Below are 20,084 nucleotides of genomic sequence, written 5' to 3'. Positions count from 1 at the left end.
TCATGAATATGTTTCTGTTTTGTTTTATTGTTTGTTTTTTCCATTAACTACAGGGACTGTAGTTCAATTGGCTGAGTACTTGCCTAGCATGCATCAGGCCTCACTTCCACTCCCCAGCCCTACATAAACTTGGTGTGATGACATTCTACTGTAAGTCTCGCACTTGTGAAATGGAGGCAGGAGGATCAAAACTTCAAAGTCATCCTTGGCTGCATACAGAGGTGATGTCAGCCTGGACCGCACAATACCTCATGCATAAAACAAATAATACAGACAAAACCTCCAGGCTGTAGACTCCCACCCCAGAGAAATGTGGCCAGAGAGCACTGTCAGTCAAATCTCAGCCCTGGCCATGGTCTTGGCCTTGGCCTGGGTGGCCTTGGCTTCTTAGGAAAGCAGCCGGCACACCCTCCCGCACAGTCCAGTTAGGACACAAGGATTGTGATTCTGCGGTATGAGTCTCCTCTCTGGGCATCTGCCTGGAAATGGGCGTTGGCCTGTGTCCACAGGTCCTGCAGCCTTTCTGTGCCAGTAGGCTTATCCATAGCAGCTTCCATACCCTGCGAGTGTGAGGGCCAAATGATCTGAGCTTCTACCTCCACTCCCACAGATAAAAAACTGTCCTATTTCCATTTTTGCTGCTGTGATTAAAAAAAAAACTGACAAAAAGAATCTTAGAGGAGAAAGAGTCCTAGTTCAGCGTGCAGTTCCAGGTTACAGCCCGGCACAACGTGCCTCAGCAGCTAGACACTGACTCTCGAGAGCAGAGGCCAGCGCATTTGCTCTCCTGGTTTGTTTGCTCGTGTGTGGCTCTATTTCTCCACTGTGATACCAGTCAGGACCCCTGCCTGGGGAATGGTGACACTCACGGTGGGCCGAGTCTTCCCCTTTCCTTAGCTTAATTAAGGCATTCGGCACACATCAGCCCAATGTAAACAGTCTTCCACTGAGATTATCTGCCAGCGTGATTCTAGTCTGTCTCAAGCTGACAAAGCTAACCATGGCAGGGACTGAGGCACGGGAGGTCAAATGATGCCCAAAGTCACCCAGCAAGCCAGCAGCCGGGTCAGGCTGAACATCCCCTCCATGGGATGTTTTAGTTACCTAGTCACTGTGATCTGATGTTTGGTAAGAAACTACTAAGAGGGAAGCAATTTGACTCGGGGATTGAGGGGATGCAGTCCTCACAGTAGGGAAAGCGCCCAGGAAGGATGACTAGAGGCTGGCAGCAGGAAAGTGTGTTCTGCTGTCTGCTCACATCTGGGCAGATCAGGAAGAAGATCCAGAACAAAAATGGGGGTGGGACTGTGAACCTCAAAGCTGTCATACCCCTCCTCAGAAAGGGTCCACAGCTTCTCAAAGCAGCGCCACCTGTGGAGGGTTGGGGGTTGAACCATATGGGCCTATGGGAAGTGTTTCATGTTGAAACCACAGCAGGCCGCCTCCAAGGACTGGCAGGCAGCATACTTCAGCAGGGAAGCCAGGGGTCACTTTGTTGAGAGTCACTCTGCCAGTCAGAGGCAGCTCTGACACATACAATTGGTAGCCAGGAATTGTGGTTCAGGAAGTGTGAGCAACATCCAGGACTAGCTGACAGAGATTAGGAAAATATACAAACTGATAATGAAACAGATGTCTCCAGATGTCATGTAAGCTACAAACTTTACCAGTTTGGAGGCAGGGAAAAGCAAACCTACAAAAGGTTCTTAGACCTTAGGGTTAGGAGAGCATGGTAAATTTAGGAAAGAAAGTGAGCCTGGAAGGGTTTCTGTTGGTCCCTCAGAATTAGGAGATCGAGGACCCAGAATTCACCTACGTTCACTTGGGAGTTTGGTTTGGCTTGGAGCTCATAGAGTAAGTATGGCCTTCCAGTTCCACCAGCCCAGGGTGACACACTCTGAGTTTAAGTTTGATTGTGTCTAAGAACAGTGGTGGTCTGGCATCATCTACACCACCACTCCCCCTGCCCCCACACACACCAGTCTAGTCTGGAATTGCTGTCACTGCGTGGACCCTCTTTGCACTCTGACCCCTAGTGTCTGCACCAGGAAGGCCCTACAAGTCATACAAAGAGCTCAGTAGAGATGGCAGTGGGGAGCAGAGAAGGATGTTAGGCTGGGACGGGCAGGGTTGCATTGCCAGCGGGAAACTGTCCTGCTATGTGTGGAGGATGCCGTGAGTCCTATTGTCAGACCCTGACTGTCTGACAGGCTGTCATTTAGCTTGTCACTGTGGCCATTCACCTGGACCTTACTTTCCACTCTCCCTGCCCCCAGCTCTGCTTTCTTCTAGAAAAGCTTTCTGGTGCACTATGTCCTTGGGACATGGGCCCCTACTGGTCTTCCTGTGTCTGTAGTTCCCAATGCTAGCATAGGAATTCCAAAGAGATTCTAAAGCTTCAACAGCTAAAACACCCAGCCTGATGAAGCTTACCCTCTGGGGGCAGAATGTTGGGCCCAGGGATTTCTCAAGCCCGTGGGTGGTTCCAGCCACTGCTCTCCCTCTTACTAACCTTATTCCGCTCCTTTCAAGATTCAGCCCCAGGTGTCTCAACCAATCATCAAATATTTATTGAGTCAGGCACTATTCTAAGCACTGGATATAAAAATAATAACGATAGCTAATGTTTGTTGAGAACCTGCCATATACCAGACACTGTTTTAAGTGCTTTCCATATATTAACTCATTTAACCCAAACCACAGCTCTACAGGAGGACTAGGATCCTCCCTACAGTGCCCATGAAGAAATGAGAAACAGAGAGAGCCCACAGAGTCTGGGTTTGCATTTACTTAGACTGAGTCGCCGAGTTTGTGTCTGGACACTCTCGGCTTCCCTGGTCCTTCCCCTTGCATGGCTCCCAGGCTGCAGAGGTACAATGAACAGGGGAGCTAAAAGTGCTATGGGGAGCTGCCCTGAGAGTACGAGCAAGCCACCTTAGATGGAAATCAGCATCTAAGCTGACACCTGAAGGATGGGGAAAAAGAAGAGGGCCAAGCCGAAGGCAGAGAAATGGAACTCCAGGCAAAGGGCCCAGGGAGCACAAGGCCCAAAGATAGCAAAGGGCATCTTGCAAGATGTATTCTAGGAGGCAGCAGCAAGCCCTGGATGGAGGAGGGAGAGAGAGGGCACAGAGCAGGTAAGGAAGCAGGAGGGCAGTCATCTCGGTGACAGAGTGTTTGTTCTGTCCAAGGGCAGCTTGGTGCCTGTGATAAGGCATGCAGTGTTTGTGTACAGGAGTTAGAGGGACAGGAATGGGGAGGTAGGGCATACGAGAGGTTCCTACAGTGATCTGTGAGGCTAGGAATAAATCACTTCCTCCTGGAAGGGAAGCCTTCCGGGTTTCTCAGTGCATGTCTCTAACTCCATCCTGTGCATGGTAGGCGATTACCTGTCCATCTTTCTGCCTTCCCATCAGCCCTAGAGCACCTTGAGGGTGATTTCCATCAACCCTAGCTCACCTTGAGGGCAAGATCCAGTAGACGTGGCCTCTGACCCCAACAAGGAGCAATGCCAGGAACTCAGAGAACACTTCCACCCACATGCGAGTGAGGGGTGCTGAGATGAAGAACCTCTTCCTCACACACCTTGCAATGACCCTCCCACCCTCAGCAGAGCCACTTTGCTTCTCTCTGATGGCTGAACCTCCACTCTACTCCCCTCTGATGGGACAGCCCTGCTGAGCTGCAGATGAACTGCCAGACCAAACCCCACTTAACAGGGATAGAGGGAGCTAGGGTGCAGTCTGCCAGAAACAGCAGATTCCCAGGATTCTGGCTCTTCAGTGGATGGTTCCAGCAGTCCTGCCGCCCAGTGGACACTCTGGTCACTATATTCATTCTGCCTCTAACAGGGCGCTTAGGGTCAGGGGCCAGTACTGGAGACTTGGTATATGTAGTAGACCAGCTGGCCTGGAAGCCATGTGCCGCCTGCTGCACCCCCTCCCCCAAGTCACATCAGATGAAGGCAGAAGCCAAGTAGGAGGTTCTAAGGAGGACACCAGTCACGTGCCAGTTGGAGTCTGAGCAGAGTTGAGGCTCCTGTTGCTAGACTCCTGTCCTGATCCTCTTTATGTGGCACTACTTGAAGACTCTACCTGTTTTGCTTGCTCCTGGATGCCTGCCTGTCCTTGGAAGTGCTGAAGTTGCAGGCCACAGAGAACCAGACAGGGAAGAGGCAGTTACAGCCCCACCCCTAGGGCAGCAGCTTCCTTTCCCTGCCATGGAGCACAGAATCCACACTTTTTTGTTTAAATTTAAATTTTCGAACATTTCATACATTAGTGCTATCTTTACATCACTTCCACCCCTCCAACTCCTCCTGTGTCTCCCACTCCATCTTGAATTTTGATCTCTTTTTCTATTATTATTTTTGCATATCTATCTATCATATATATATGATATATATATACATTAAGTGGACTCAGAATATATATATACATATATATAGATATATATTCGGAGTCCACTTAATGTTACCATATACACATGTGTCTAGGGCTGGACAAATGCTTGGAATGGGAAACCTTTCAGGGGGTTTTATCCCTAGAGAAATCTGGTTTTTCCTCCTTTAATGGCCACTAACTCCCTACAGTTCTTCATTTGGGGTGGTCTTCTGAAAATTTCCCCCCATGTTGGCATGTTGGCTAGTGTGGTCTTATTCAAGTCTTGTGAGAGAAACCATGCTATTGTGATTTCATGGGTTATAGCAATCCTGTGGTATCCAGAAAATAGCATCACCTAGCTGTCCTCAGGTTCTCTGGACCCTCCACTCTTTCTGGCCACTCTTATACCAATTCCCTGAGTCTTCTGTATAGCACTTGTGTTTCAAATGTTCTGATTAGTCCTGTTGCCCACATGGTTAGCTAACATCACAGGGTCAAAGCCTGGCCTAGCTGTGTGATCTTTAGGGTTTCCCTAGATTTCTTCTTGCCAGTTTCCTCACTATGTACTCTAGCAACCAGGATAGCAACAAAATGGTTGTCTCATGAGGGGAACAGAGGACCAAATAAGCTCCAAGTGTAGTGTGCTCAGAACAGGGTCTATCACAAGTACCCACCTAACAGTTACATCAGTGAGAGCTTCCTGGAACATCAAGGAACCAGGGCTACTGTCCAAATCACAGACCCACTCTGTGCCTTAGTTTCCCTGCCTGTTCAGTGGGATATGGTCCATTCCTATGAATAACCCCAAGACCACCATGTCCTGCTAATGATTATGAGAATGTTTAGAAGTTAGAGAGAAAAAAATTCTCTTGCAAGGAATGGCAGAAGATGGGCCCATTAATCACCTTGACTAGGAGGCTATGTGGGTTTTATGGGTCCTGGGGCCCAGGCCACTCTTCTGAACATCATTCAGAATTTATAGATTCTTGTCATTGTCCTAGAAGCAAGCCTGGCATTAATAGTCTTTGCTATCGGATCAGGAAAATGCAGCCAGCCCTGCTTGCAACCCCAGCTAGGGTAGGAGGGAGCCATGTCCATGGAGAAGCTGGTTTGGAGCCCACTGGGTTTCTCTCATCAGCAGATGTGCAGCCAGCAGGAGGGCTGGCATGCCTTCTCTCCCTGCCGGGGAAGAATCAGACAGTGACAGCTCCATCAGATGAAATGCAGGAGCCAAGGTCCCCGCCTTGCCCATCTGGCCTGCCCTCTGTGTATCTGGCCTGGGAAGACTGAGTCCTTCTACGTGCACAGACAGGAGGTAATGGGCCTGGCCTGGTTATCATATCAGCCAACGGGAACAGAAGCCCAGATGACACTGGATGCCCTGCTTCTCACTTACTTGCAAACCATGTGACGTTAGCAGAAGCACTTGGCCTTTCTGAGCTTTGATTTTCTTTTTTTCTCTCTGATGTGGATAAAAGTCCCCATGGATCCTGACTACTGGGATGAAGACTGTGGCCAGACACACACTGAAGGAGGGAACCGTGCAGAGGGATCTGGAGAATGTGTCACTGTGGTCAGGACTCATGCTCCAAGCCCATTGCAGCAGCTGCTGAGTGACACCAGCCTGGGCCCTCACCTCCTTGTGTTTCAGCTCCTTCATTCTTACCATTTGAGTAAGATTGCCTGATCCACAGCTGCTGTGGGATCAAGGCACAGTGATGTCTCTAAAGCTGACCAGGGCTCCACACACACAAGCACTAGGAGAGGCAATGTCCCCACAGTTCATCTGGAAAGATCTGGAGACACCAAGGAGACAGCATCGGGGATGTCTGTGAGGGGGTTTCTAGATGGGGTTAACTGCGGTGAGAAAACCCACAACAAATAAATAATAAAGCCCACCTGCAACAAACGGGTCGGGGTGCTGGAGGGAAGGAAAAGAAGCAGGCCAAGCCCTAGCTTCTCTCTGCTTCCTGCTGTGGAGCAATGGGACCAGCAGCCTCACCTTCCTGCCACCACGCCTTGCTCACCACAGTGGACTGCACCCCTCAAACCGTGAGCCGACACCACCCCTTCTTCCCTCATGTGGCTTCCCGACAGATATTTATTGGACGGTAAGTGATATAGGGCTCAGGTTTCGGCTCCATTGCATGCTCGCTATGTCGTGATCACCTGGTGACTTCCGGCTCTCCTAATTTTAAAACTGCAAGTCGTGCTGCCAGGAATTCCCAAGTCCAACAGACTGTGACAGTTGCCACAATGCGGAGTACGCCTTGAGCCTCAGTTTCCACATCTGCACGCCAGTCATGTCTCTTGCAAAGGAAGGAATGTGGCAAACGATGGTACCCACATGTGTTCCAGGCCCTGCAGGCTGCTGTAACTCTTCACTCATTCAGCAGTCAGGACAGTTCCTGGGATTTAGGACAAAGGGAAATAGGCTCAGGGAGAGATGCCCAAGACCAGAGCGCTTAGATGGAACTGCTGAGCTTGGCATCTAAGCTCCACACAATCCCATTCTTCTGGTCCTGGAATCCAAGAGGCCAAGATCCTGATGTCCCTAGTCCATCTTAGAATCACAACCTGGGAGAACAGTGGTTGAGAGTGTGGGTACAGGAACAGGTTCTTGGGGTCATCTTAATTGCTGTGCGACCTTAAACTACCTAACTGCTCTAGCTGCCCCACCCTCATCAGTGAAACAAGCTGGCAGGACTCACCCATAGAACCAATGAGAGTGGAGTGTTAGGGTCGGAGAGAAGACCCACTCGGTAAAGCGCTTGCCCTGCAAGCATGAGGACCTGAGTTTGACCCCTACAATAAAACAAAACAAGCTGGTGGTGCTCTTGCAGCCTCAGTACCAGGGAGGCAGAGGCAGGTGGACTCCGGGAGCTGGCTGGCCAGACAGTCACACCAGCTTGGTGAGCTCCAGGAAAGCAAGAGGCACCAGTCCAAAAACTAAGTAGCTGGCAGCTGAGAAGTGAATGACACTTGAGGGCTTTCTTTGACCTACACACACACACACACACACACACACACACACACACACACAAACACGAGGAGAAAAGAGAGCCAGAGAGTTGGGGTGGGGCAGAGATAGCTTGTATTGCAGTTCTGGGCTCACACAGAGAGCTCTGATGACCAGAAGCCACTATTATGACATAGTATAATCCAAGCATGACCTGGTCACTCCATTAGCCTCTCTGAGTGTCTATTTCTTCACATTTAAATGGAGAAGATGCCATACTTCCTCCCTGTCGTGGGGTGCAGAGATTAGTCAAACCACACGCAAAGGGGCTTTACACAGCGATAGGAGAGAGTGTAATGTCGGTGCTAATAAACACGGCGATATAAACACGGACCACAGGTAACAGGATATAATGGAGAGAACACCCTACATTAAAAGCCCAATTGAGAGAGGCAAGACAGAGAAAGAACGGCAATGCAGGGGAAGGCTGAGAGAGGGGGGCACAGGGAGTGAGGACTGAAAGAAAAGGGGGATCGATGTGGTACTGCAATTTAAGAAACCAATATACAGTAAATACTGGCCTGACTGCCGAGCGACAGAGCAGCAGGGTGGCCTGGCCTGGGATAACTCACCTCCCCAAGAGCTGGGCCCCCACCAATGTCCCAGCCTCCCTGCAATGCGAGCCGTAGCTCTCTCCCCATCTGGGTGTTATTCCAGGGAACTGGCTCTTCTGATCTGCATGCTCAATGACTGAGATTTATGGATGGGCTTGTCAGAGAGACTCAAAAGCTCAAAATGGACTCAGGGCCTAGACTTCCACAGGAGAGGGAACCTGGGCTGGGCTTCGGTCACATGGCCTGACTGTAGACTGTACAGGCAGTGGAGACGCCACATCTCCCATTCAGACCTCCATGTTCCCAGGCTCCTCCTGTTCTCTCCAGTTGTCACACGCACAGTCCTCACTATCCCAAGTCCCACCCAGGACACTGATACCCTGATTTCTTCCTGCCCCTTCCCTACTCCCACAGTTCCATAAAATCCAGACCATGTGCGTCCTGTTCTAGTGCGCTTTCTTCAGCTATGATACCATGACCAAAAGCCATGTGGGGAGGAGAGGGTTTATTTTAACTTACACTTCTGGGACAGCTCATCACTAAGAGAAGTAAAGGCAGTGACTCAAAGCAGGAACTGGAAGAGGGGACTAAACAGAGGCCACGGGGGAGTGCTGTAACTGGCTTCCTTTCCTGGCTTACTCAGTTTGTTTTCTTATACAGTGCAGGGCTACTTGCCCAGAGGTGACTCTGCCCACAGTGGGCTGGGCCCTCCCACGTCAATCATTAATCAAGACAATGTCCCACACACATGCCTAAAGGCCAATCTGATGGAGGCAGTTCCTCAGATGAGCTCCCTCTAACCAGATGACTCCTATTTGTGTCAAACTGGCAAAAATTACCCAGCACAGTCTCCTCCTACAAGGGCTCTTCAGCCTTCTGGGCGGTGTAAGGCTGAAGGCATTTCCTTGTTCTTGAAACTTTCCCAGTTCCTTCACCTCTAGAGCTCAGGAGTTCTTTGCACCCATCAACAGGGTCATCCCTCTGGGGAGGGCACTGGGGAGGGTGTCAGCTCCGTTACCAGTCAGGATACGGGTCCTTCTGGTCTACCTCTATACAGGGAGTTCAAGTCAGAGGTCTCACATCTCCACAGAGGCTCCCCATCTTGTCTCTACTCAACGCCACATAATCTCCTTCCCCCACAGTCCACATTTGTCCTCTCAGGGGTTGGAGACCATTGTTGAACCTCATGCTGGAACAAAATTTCCAAGTACCCCATTTATGTCCAGATTCGCTATTAATGCCCAAGCCTTCAGCACGCTGTGCCCTGTAGACACAGCATGTCCGCAGTTCCTCTACCACACTATACAGACTTGCACAGACATGCAGGTAGAGCCAGGAATGTGGGGGAGGGCTTCCTCCCACACTGGAGACAGTGTGAACCCATCTGCCATCCTCTCCCCACACCTCTGCTCCTATCGCCGCCCCCCCCCCCCCACCGAACACACTGTGGAAAAGCCTCAGTGGAGAGGAGTCCCTCAACGGCGTCCTCATCTTGATTTCCCCTCACGCTGATGGCTACACAGTTGTTCCAGCGTGTATGCACTCCTGCCCAGAAGGCTTGGAATCACACGGAAAATATCATAAAATCCCCCACAGTAACGCACACTTTAAGGGGTGGTCACTATGATAGAATGTTTTGTAAGTGAGTGCACGGTGGTCCCTCTTCACACTTGGGAAACTACCATATCTACAACTCTGTCCCAGCTAGTTCACAAGGCCCCAAGTGCCCGACATTGATCCAAGTTCTTTCCGTATAGTAACTCATTTCATTGTGGAATCCTAAGAAGTAGATGCTAGTATTATTTTTATTATTTCCAGTTCATAAATAAAGAATCCAAGGCACAGTAATATGCTAAAATTTACACAACCAGGAAACAGAACCCTGCAGAAGCCCTAGCAATGCGGACTTAGACATACACATACTCATACATATATCCCATAAGATACCATGTTCATAATTTTCATGTCTAGATCCTTAACAATATGCCATATTCACCTACACCAACCCTCATCATAACCTAGACTTTCTAAGGACAAGGGACTGGCCTTGTCTTACCAGATGAAGACTTCTCAAGTATAAGAAGCCTGCCTGCTTCCTTGCAACCACAATCCCCAGCCAGCAATCTCACATCCAGATTCTTGTCTCTCTAGAGACTAGGCACTGTCCTCCAGGTGTGAACGGCCCACATTTATCATTTGCTTAGAAGCTGTAACTCTGGACAGAGGATCCAGAGTTCATTTCACGGTCATTCCCCTCAGTTCTCCTCAGTCCAATCCAGGTGACGCAAATACTCAGGTCTCAAGGAAGCTTAAATGACTCCTTTAGGGTCAACTGTCTCTAAATTAAGAGCATGCCCCTAATCTCTTTATCTCACTGGTTTCTACTTGAGTAAGACGGTAAGGTCTCAGCTTAGAGTCAGGCTGAAGCAGGATCTGGGAAGTAGCCTGGGTGTTGTTTCTGAGGTTGTAGCTCCACCCAGCACATCATCTGCATCACTGTCATAGACTGTCATCTCACCGCCACCAGCTCCATTCGGTCATCATTATCACCATCAATGCCACCACGGCAGCATCTCTGCATCATCTCTCTACTGCCTTTACTCTGCCATCATCATCTTTGTCATTCCATCTTCTTCATCATTACTGTCACTTCAGCACCACCATCACCAACATCCTTGCAGCCATCATCATCACCACCTTCAGCAGCAGCACCACCACCACAGCTTCTACTCCATCTTCATCATTCTATCATCATTATCCTCCTCGTCGTCATCACCTCAACTCCATCATCACCATCAGCACCACAGCCTCTACTCCATCAACATCATCATCTCATCACCCAATCAGCATCATCACCATTGTCCTCTCCATACCACCATCATCACCATTACCACCAGCGGTCATCATTACAACCAAAACATCATTACAACCACTATTACCTCCTTACCATTATCACTACCAACACACAGTCACCATCAAACTCACCACTACCATTATCAGTTTTAACTCATGCAGTTAATCATACGTGACTTTGACTGAATCCTAAGAACACACACAAGGGCAGGTGGGTGTGCGTGCACACACACACACATGCACACTCACACATACACAGAGATGAAGAAGAGACTCAGAAACCAATCAGGGCTGAGGATCCCCAACTCCACCAAGGCCTAACTGGACTACTGAAAACAAGCTAAGCCAAGTGGGCACTGAAACTGTGTGAACTGGAGGTGACTACCTTTGCAACATCTGGACAGCTGGGTGGCACAAGGAAGACATTCAGTAAGTACCAGGGAAACTCACTGGAACAGGGGAGGACAAGGTACCATGAGAGCATGGTAAATATGAACAAAGGAGGTTCAGCTGCACAATCAAACAATCAAGCTCCCTAGAGGCTTAAGGCTTGAAGTGGCGGAGCGGGCTCACTCACATGGCGCCGAAAGAAGAGACTCATGTCCTCAGGAGTAGCATGGAGCCTGCTCCCATTGTGGCTCACATTCTAGCACTTTGGAGAGGGAGGCTGATGCAGGAGGATTTCCTTGAGTTCAAGGCTTGTCTGGGTTACATAGTAAATTTCAGGTTAGCCTACCGTCAAGAGTAAGATTCTATGTCAAAAACAAAAACAAGGAAAGAGGTTGTGTGTGCTGAGACCATGAAAACAGAAACAGATCTGCTGCTGAGGAGCAAAGTTTTTTGGATGAAAATGAGAAAGTTTGCCCCCCCTCCCCCCACACACACATACACAAAGTTTCCTGGATGACAATGAGAAGGCTTATCCCACCACACCCCCCACACATACACAAAGTTTCCTGGATGACAATGAGAAGGCTTGCCCTGCTGCACCCCCCCCCCCCACACACACACATACACAAAGTTTCCTGGATGAAGATGAGAAGGCTTTCCCCGCCCGCCCCCCATGACAAAGTTCCTGGATGACCATGAAAAGGCTAGCACACACATTGACACCAACTGCAGTTCTTCCTCCTCTCTGCCTTAGGTAGAGGTGGTGCAGACCAACAGCCAAGAAGGAACAATGGCCGCCAACCATGGGAAGGAACATACGTCCTGCACCACAAGGAGGAGACCTCCAGGGCCAGGACTACCACCCAGTGAGATCTCGCTGGTCCCAGTTTCCCTTCCCATCACTTGCCCAGGAATAGAATATAAGCTCCCTGCTTCTCTGTTTAGGTTCAAAGGGGAACAGGCGCTGTGACTCTCTGCAGTGACGAGAAATCCGCATGCCTGTGTGCACTCTGCTGCCTGCTTCCCCTGCTTCCATTCCATCCACTTCCCGCATCAGTGCAGAGTGTGGCTGCTTCCTCCAGCCTGCAGTGTGAGTGTGAGGTGTGGAAACCGCAAGGCTGTTCTTTGAGCAGTGGTGGTGCTCTCAGAACATTAGAATATAGGAGTATGCCTGTGTGTGCTGGTGTGTACAGAGGTGTGCAGGAGCAGGCACATGTGTATGTGCGTTTCTATGTGTACCTGGGCATGCAGATGTGAGTGTCTGTACATCTGTAGGTGGGTGTATTTCAATGTGAGTGTGTGACTGTGTGTACTTGAGTCAACAAGAAAGGAGATGCCCTCCCTCAGCTTCAACCCTAGAGGCTGGGCCTTTAAGGGGAACTCTGTCAGAGGAGGGCACCAAGCCAAGAGAAGCATTTGACCAGTGCTGGCTGGCAGAAGAGGATGAGAGAGAGGTCACAGGCCCCAGCTCCATCACTCTGGGGCTGAAATGGGTCAGCAGAGGAACCTTGGCTCTGAAGCAGCAGTTCATGAACTTATAAATCAAAAGATTATTGAGCAGAAGCCGGGCGGTGGTGGCGCACGCCTTTAATCCCAGCACTCGGGAGGCAGAGGCAGGCAGATCTCTGTGAGTTCGAGACCAGCCTGGTCTACAAGAGCTAGATCCAGGACAGGCTCCAAAACCACAGAGAAACCCTGTCTCGAAAAACCAAAAAAAAAAAAAAAGATTATTGAGCAGATTGAGTGTGGTGGCCCACGCCTTTAATCCCAGCACTCGGGAGGCAGAAGCAGGTGGACCTCTGGGTTTGAGGCCGGCCTGGTCTACAGAGTGAGTTTTAGGACAGTCAGATATTCATACCTTGTGTCAGAAACAAACAAAGAAGATAAGTGATCTGACCCAGGAGGATCTTGGGAGAACAGCCAGACCCCATTTTGTAGTTGAGGGCAAAAAGGTAGAGAAATGGCCCAGGTCCCTCAGCAAGTGTCCTACTGGCAGGAAGCTCACTCTAGGCTTTGCCGACCCCAGAGAGTTCTCAATAACCAACCCTCCAGTCATTATCCTGTGGAAGACCTTTAACCTTTCTCTCCTCCATGACCTCAGGTAACCACCTACTTCTTGTCCTGCTGCCCCCAGACCCTCCTGGGTGTTCTAGTTGATTCTTACAGGGGAATCATAGTAAGGGGTCACCTTTGTTCACCTAGGTCTCCAGGATCTTTCAAGGCTTGCCGTTAGCCCTTGCTGGGCATTTTCAGGGGTCTATGAAAGTTTTGAAGGTTAGGCATGCTTTCTGCACATCCTCTGTAACTCGTCTGCTCTGTGGGGCTTCCTGGCCCGTGTTTACAGGGACAACCAGGATCAGGCGAGAATGCACAACTTATTAACTTTCAAAGCAGAGTCTTTCGGGGCTCAGGGCACTTGCTGTTAGGGTGACCTGCAGTCATCACCCACTGGAGCTGCACCACTGCATATGTACCCAGGTTTGTTCTCTCTCTCTCCCTCCCTCTCTCTCTCTCTCTCTCTCTCTCTCTCTCTCTCTCCTCTCTCCCCCTCTTTCTCTGTCTTTCATATTCAGTACTGGACTTAAGTCCATTCCTCAAGTTTCTACAAACACGGCAGATGTTGGGGACCAGAGCATGCCACAATGCTGCCTCGTTTTAGCTGTTCTGAAGCAAGACCCTCTACAGGGTGCACTTCTGTCCCCAGTCTTTAGCAGCTACTGAACATGGAGGGGTGTCTGGGAAGAACACTGTGGGCTCTGGAGAATAAGAATAGGAAACGAGCCCCAGACAATAGAAGAGAGACCAGGAGATAATGCGTTCCCAGAGTGTCACGTAGCCCAGGCTAGCCTTGACTTCATAGTGCATTCCCAGGATGTCATGTAGCTCAGGCTGGCTTTGATCTCAGTATGTAGCCAACAACTTCTGATCCTCCTGCCTCCACTTCTGAGTGCTACAATGGCAGCAGTGTGCAATCAAACTGCTTAGTGGGTGCTAGAGAGGAATGCTGGGCTTTGAGAATGCTGGGCAAGCACTCCACCAACTGAGCTACACCCCTCATCCTTCACAGGGTTTTTATTAGAAATATGATCTAGGGCAAGAAGGAGATTTTGATCCCCTGGGAAGAGGAAAAGAGAGGTCTGGGAGGGAGCTGCAGAGGAAGAGGGATCCAGAGGGATGTCCAGGTCCCTGCCACCACTGTCGTGCCTTGGGTACAGCTGCACTGGGTGGATCGTGATGGCTAGAGGATAATGAAGAGTAACGTGCTGAGCCCTCCTGCCCCTGGCCATCACTGTAAATACGGGGCGGTCATTAGTAATTAGTCATTACTACAGACAATGCACAGAGAGGTGAATTACAGGCACGCAGGCTTGCTCCTCATTCTCTGACTCAGTTTACCTCCTGGGTCCTCATGTTGGTTGGGTTCCCAGTACCTTGGCTTGTGAGGATATTCCGAATGGCAGGACCGAGCTCTATCCGAGGCTCTATCTGAGGCTCAGAAGCCAGGCCACAGCCTTGTGTCTCCTCTGCAGGTCTCTCACGCCTTCTTCTGCACAGTCTTACCACACAAGGAGAGGAAAAGCACAGACATGGAGCCATAGAGCACAGCCTGAACCTTTCAGGAAAGCTCCTTAAGCCACTTGCACTTCCAGCCTCGGTGTTGCAACAAGCTAGGGATGGGATGTTCCTATCTCTGACCTTTGGCTTCTGAACTTATCTTCTGACTACTGCTCAAAAGACTTGTGCTGTAGGGCAGAGCATCCTAGCCCACCTCCCATCTCCATCTGAGACTCCTACTGTGTGGGGGATGCGGCTTTGATGGTTGAGAAGCTCCCAGTGACTCTCTGGGTACCAGGAACCTGTCCTCTAGCACCTTCTGGCTCTTCCTGCCCCTGGATCTATGAATCAGCATCCCTTGCTTCTGCCTGTGAGCCCCTGCCCCTGGATCTATGAATCCACATCCCTTGCTTCTGTCTGTGAGCCCTAAGACATGCAGGCTCTGTGGAGACAATATCGCCCTCAAGAGGGGAAACGACTTCTTGACTTTTTGGATGGAGAGGCAACAAAAAAGTAATAAACACAACCCCTCCTCTTGTGATTTATAAACCCCAGTATGTGCCCAGTGTAGAAGGACAACTGTACACCTGTAGGATTTAAATCACGTGGGACAAATGACGAGGGGAGTTTCAACAAAGTGTCCTTTCAGGGGTGACGGCGGAAGAAGACAGAGAAGCAGTGGCCACCCCTGTGTCCTCTAGTGACTGCCACCTGATGTACTTGCTGGTGTGTGTCCCTTCCCAGCTGTCTGCTCTAGTTCCCATGAGCAATCTGGACCAGATGGCTTTCCTCAGCAACCTTGACTTTTCTGTCCCCAAAAGGCCCAGTGGTCACCGCAAGGCCTGATGCCTGATGGTAAGGGCAGGCCCACAAGAACCTAATTCAGAGATGTCCACCTTCAATGCCCAGCCTTGGGTCAACCTTTGACCTTTTGCTGACATAGGAGTCAACTTTTAGAGGGAGTCCTAACATCAGAAAACAGGCCTTGGGGGACAAGGGTGGGCCTCCTTACACATCATTCAGGAGACAGAGGAAGGAAGGGCCTCTGACTGGAACCAGGCACTCACCACACTGCCCTCCACAGGCATCCTGCCAACAGTTTGGGGGCTGTCCTCACTGTCTAGTGTCTGTTTCTAGTCATGCAGGCCCGATTCACCGCCAGAGGCAGGGCTGAGCTTTAGGGTGCATGCTCTAATGTCACTTTACCGCCAGGTGCACACCTGGGACCCAGCACTTGGAAAACTAAAGCACAAGGATCATAAGTAGGAAGCTTACCTGAGCTACATAACAAGAGTGTCTCAAAGGGGAGAGACATGAGGTGTGCTGGTGAACACATGGAATACACAGAGGATGGACAAGTTGGAGCGGGAGGCTGAGCAAGTAGAGAGCAAGGGCTGGAGGGAGGAGGTGGCATGGCCTGCAGGGAGGAAGGGGCAGGAGCTGGAGGGAGGAGGGGTAGGGGGTGGAGGGAGGAGGGTGCAGGGCCTGCAGGGAGGAAGGGGCAGGGGCTGGAGGGAGGAGAGTGCATAGGCTGGAGGGAGGAGGGTGCACAGGCTGGAGGGAAGAGGGTGCAGAGCCTTCAGGGAGGAGAAGGCAGGGGGTGGAGGGAGGAGGATGCAGGTGCTGGAGGGAGGAGGGTTCAGGGCCTGCAAGGAGGAAGGTGCAGGGCCTGCAGGGAGGAGGGTGCGTGTTTCACACTAGAGCCTCAGGCAGGCAAAGGTAAGGAATGAAACGTACAAACCACAGAGCCTAGCTTTCTGAACAAATGACCATGACCAGAAGATGGAGAAAGAGAAACAGGTTCAGGGCCCCAGAGGGGAAACTGATGTCTTTAAATCCATCCTAAAGTTTTCTGGAGAGCTTCCTGAGTGGGGAGGGAAGCAGAGGCACCGTCCTCCTATCCCCCGAGTCTCTTTCTCCTATGGATAGAGTAGTCATCAGAATCTAAGAAAGGGATGGAGCTTGCCAGAAAAACATGGGTCAGCACACATTTGCCTGATGTATGTGATTATTTCATTTCATGGGGGTGAGACTATTAGTCTCATGTGGATTAACAAAGTTTTGGCAGAGTCTGGATTTGAACCCAGTCTATACACATTTAATTTGTATCCCAGTATGTGACAAAACTCTGCCTCTCCTTCCTTTGCAAAAGAAATCCACAAGGGCCTTGGCTCAGAGTCCAGCTCTCTCTCTCTCTCTCTCTCTCTCTCTCTCTCTCTCTCTCTCTCTGTGTGTGTGTGTGTGTTTCCTTTTCCGTTTCTCTGCTCTTGTCTGGTAGCCTCTCCCACTAGAGTGTAACTCCTGTAGGGCCGGTCCTTGTGCTCACCCTTGCTTCAGGCCAGGGGATTCTACTTCTAACATCGACTCCCAATTGTCCCTGTGAAGACACCCCCACCCCCAGCCTGGGAGCTTGGAAGTTTCTACATAACCCCGAACAACAAGGAGAGGAAGATAAAAAGCACAGACGCGCTCCACCCTTCATGCCAGCAGCTGGAAGCCAGAATCCCCGAGTCTTGATTTCACTTTGAAGCAGGAGAAAGTATAAGAAAATAGACTCTCTCTTGAGCCAAATCAGGGCCATAGGATCTTAGAGCATCCCCACCACCGTCTACGTACCTATTCCCATCCTGTACCTCCTCAACCTGGCCTCTCAATGCTCCCTGCTCGCATTGCTGGGCCTTCAAAGAAAGACAGAATCCCAGCCAGCATCCTTCTGATCCTGGCAGAACCTATCCTGCCCCCGGAACTGCCACCGGGAGCTCTCCTCCTGAAGAGCATCACTAGAGACTGCACCAGAAATGCTCTGTTTGCTGCTTGTGTTTCCTGGGTTGAGGGCAAGAAGGTGAGGAATTGCCTTCCTTCCGAGGCAGAAATTAGACCAACAACTCGAGCGGGAAGGCTAGGAAGGAGGGCTTTCAGCAGAGCATGGGAGGAGGCCTGAAGGAGAAAGAGTGGCCACAGAACTCTAACCTCTGCCCAAGGTAGGGGAGCAGATGCGACACAGTTGGCAGGAGGGCAGGAGCAAGCAGCGCTGGATTCGCGAAGCTAGACACTTCAAGCCTAGGTCTTCCTCACCCAACCTCTCCCTTTTCAGCTTCTGATGCCCCCCCCCCCCCCCCCGCTCCCGCAGGTCCTCTCCACCAGGCTGCATGGCTTGGCTGTTAAAACCTCTCTGAACCCAAGACATGGCACACAACCTCAGTTTTTTTGCTCCTATTTTGCCTACATCCCCAATGCACAAGCACCAGTTCCCATTAGGCCCCCACCCAAGTGTAACAGCCCACTTTAAACCTCTGCGCTGGAGCCTGGAACTCCACTAGGATGGAGGTACTTTCTTCCCTACCCCAGCTTCTCAAGACACACACACACACACACACACACACACACACACACCACTGATTTAACCAGGATAGAAGGATCTACAATGATGCTTGGAACTCCAGGTTCGAGGACAGACTAACAGGCCCTCTCCTTGCAGGTGTCTGTCTGTCTGTCTGCAGCTGTTTCTGAGTGCACTTGGCATGAGTCGTGCTTAGTTCCTCTGCAAGCTCTGTCTGATTCTCTCTCTCTCTCTCTCTCTCTCTCTCTCTCTCTCTCCCCTCCCTTCTTCCCTCCCTCTCTCATTTCTCTGTCTCTCCAGCTCTGGCTGTCTGGTCTCCTCTCCCTGGAACCCAATGCTTCTGTCTTTGTGCACTCTGTGGGGAAGAGGGGAAGCAAGGCACTGCTCTCCTCCCGGGAGCTGTCTGTGGTTCTCAGTCCTCCTTGTTCAGGCCAGCGTCAGAAGCAGGGCAGGGCAGGGTGGGAGACAGAGATCTACCAAGCTGGGCATGGCTAATGCTAGCTTACATATTGCTTCATCATGGCATTCTATTGCCCCAAGCCTTGCGGACATACACAGTCCTCCTTATCTTGGTAAGACCTGCCTGAGGCCAGGATAGGGTCCCTGCTCCTGTCCTGACTGCCTCCTCAAATGGCAACCATGCCTCCCTCCCCTCCACGGCACTGCATCAACCTCTCGCTTATCTCCACCCCACCCCGGTCAGGCATTCAGCTCTGGAACACCCCAGCGCCTTCACCCAGAACCCAGCAACATCCTAGCCAGGCCTGGCATGTGCTAAGATGCAACAGAGTGGTCTGGCGGCAAAGTTCTTCATTCAGGGGTTGCCTTTGTAGGAAGCTGGAGTCTCTTCCTCCGACTTCCAAGCCTCACTGGGACTGAAGCCTCACCCAGACCCGCTCTCTCTGGTCCCTATCAGTTTCACCCCTCGCCACAAACACACACACACACACACACACACACACACATAATCAAAACACCAGAAAGGAGGATGGCTGAAAGAGAGAAGTCTTCCACACCAGTACCCAGGACGGAGGAAGTCCTCAATTGAGGCAGGAAAAGAGGCAAAGTTCCCCTGTTTCTCCGGGTGCGCACATCCCTGCGCCCATCTCCCGCGGTCAACCCAGCATCGCCAAGACGCAGCAGTGACAGCCACTCACCTGGGCAAGGCGGCATCTACCCGCGGCTGGGAGGCTCCGAGGCCGGCTCCGCAGGGCGCCCGGGATCCCTGACTCGGCCACGCATCCTTCCTGGCCCGAGACAGTCTCACGCTAAGCTCTCCACTCCAGCGATCCAGCGAAGGCAGGCAGATGGTGGCCTCGGACCATCCAAACGGGGAGAGCCCTGAGCAGCTTAATCAGTTATATCCATGGCATTTAGCAAGAAGAGGCGGGAGGGGGAGTACAACTTGTGCTTTCCTCTTCCAGATTAAAAAAATAATAATAATTATAATAAAGGGCGAAAAGGAAAGAAAAGATAATCCCTTCTAGGAAGACGAGGTTAAGATTTTTCTGATTGAAGAAACCCGGCATCCCCAGGAACCTGCAGCCTCTTGGAATGTGGAATGTCTTCAAGTTCAGACGAGCCTGCCGTGTGTGTGTGTGTGTGTGTGTGTGTGTGTGTGTGTGTGTGTGTCAGAGAGAGGGAGCCAGGCACTCACACCCACACGCACACACACAAACACACTCCCCCGCACTCTCCGCATGCACACTTCCCCCCACGCGTGCGCGCGCACAAGCTCTCTCTCTCTCTCTCTCTCTCTCTCTCTCTCTCTCTCACACACACACACACACACACACACACACACGGAGTGATCGCACGCACGAATCGGGATGATGCTGCGAGGGCTGTGCAGGCAGCTGCAGACAGCGGTGCAGACAGCCTTAGAGACTCAAGGCGCCACAGGACCCGGCGGTAGAGCGTACTGTCCCTGCCGGATTCTCCGGCACTGCAGCCCCCAGTGGCCGCCTGCGGAGCTGCAGTAGCTCCGGACC

At 51.1% G+C, this 20,084-nt stretch overlaps 1 protein-coding gene across 1 annotated transcript in view; it reads right to left on the bottom strand.

The window, feature by feature from the left end:
* The window catches only part of Lrfn2 (leucine rich repeat and fibronectin type III domain containing 2), a 166,144-nt gene extending 146,322 nt beyond the window's left edge, over window positions 1–19,822 (bottom strand). Inside the window, exon 1 of the mRNA XM_041656312.1 lies at window positions 19,251–19,822. The gene's annotated coding sequence lies outside the window, so the exon portion shown is untranslated. The remainder of the gene's footprint in view (window positions 1–19,250) is intronic.
* Between the last annotated feature and the right edge of the window lie 262 nt (window positions 19,823–20,084).

This window comes from Microtus oregoni, unplaced genomic scaffold, assembly GCF_018167655.1.
Source record: "Microtus oregoni isolate MIOR12 unplaced genomic scaffold, Mior012 000007F_ref0000211, whole genome shotgun sequence".
NCBI classification, from domain to species: Eukaryota; Metazoa; Chordata; class Mammalia; order Rodentia; family Cricetidae; genus Microtus; species Microtus oregoni.
Note: the sequence above shows the minus strand (reverse complement) of the source record. Positions and strands in the feature narration are given on the sequence as shown.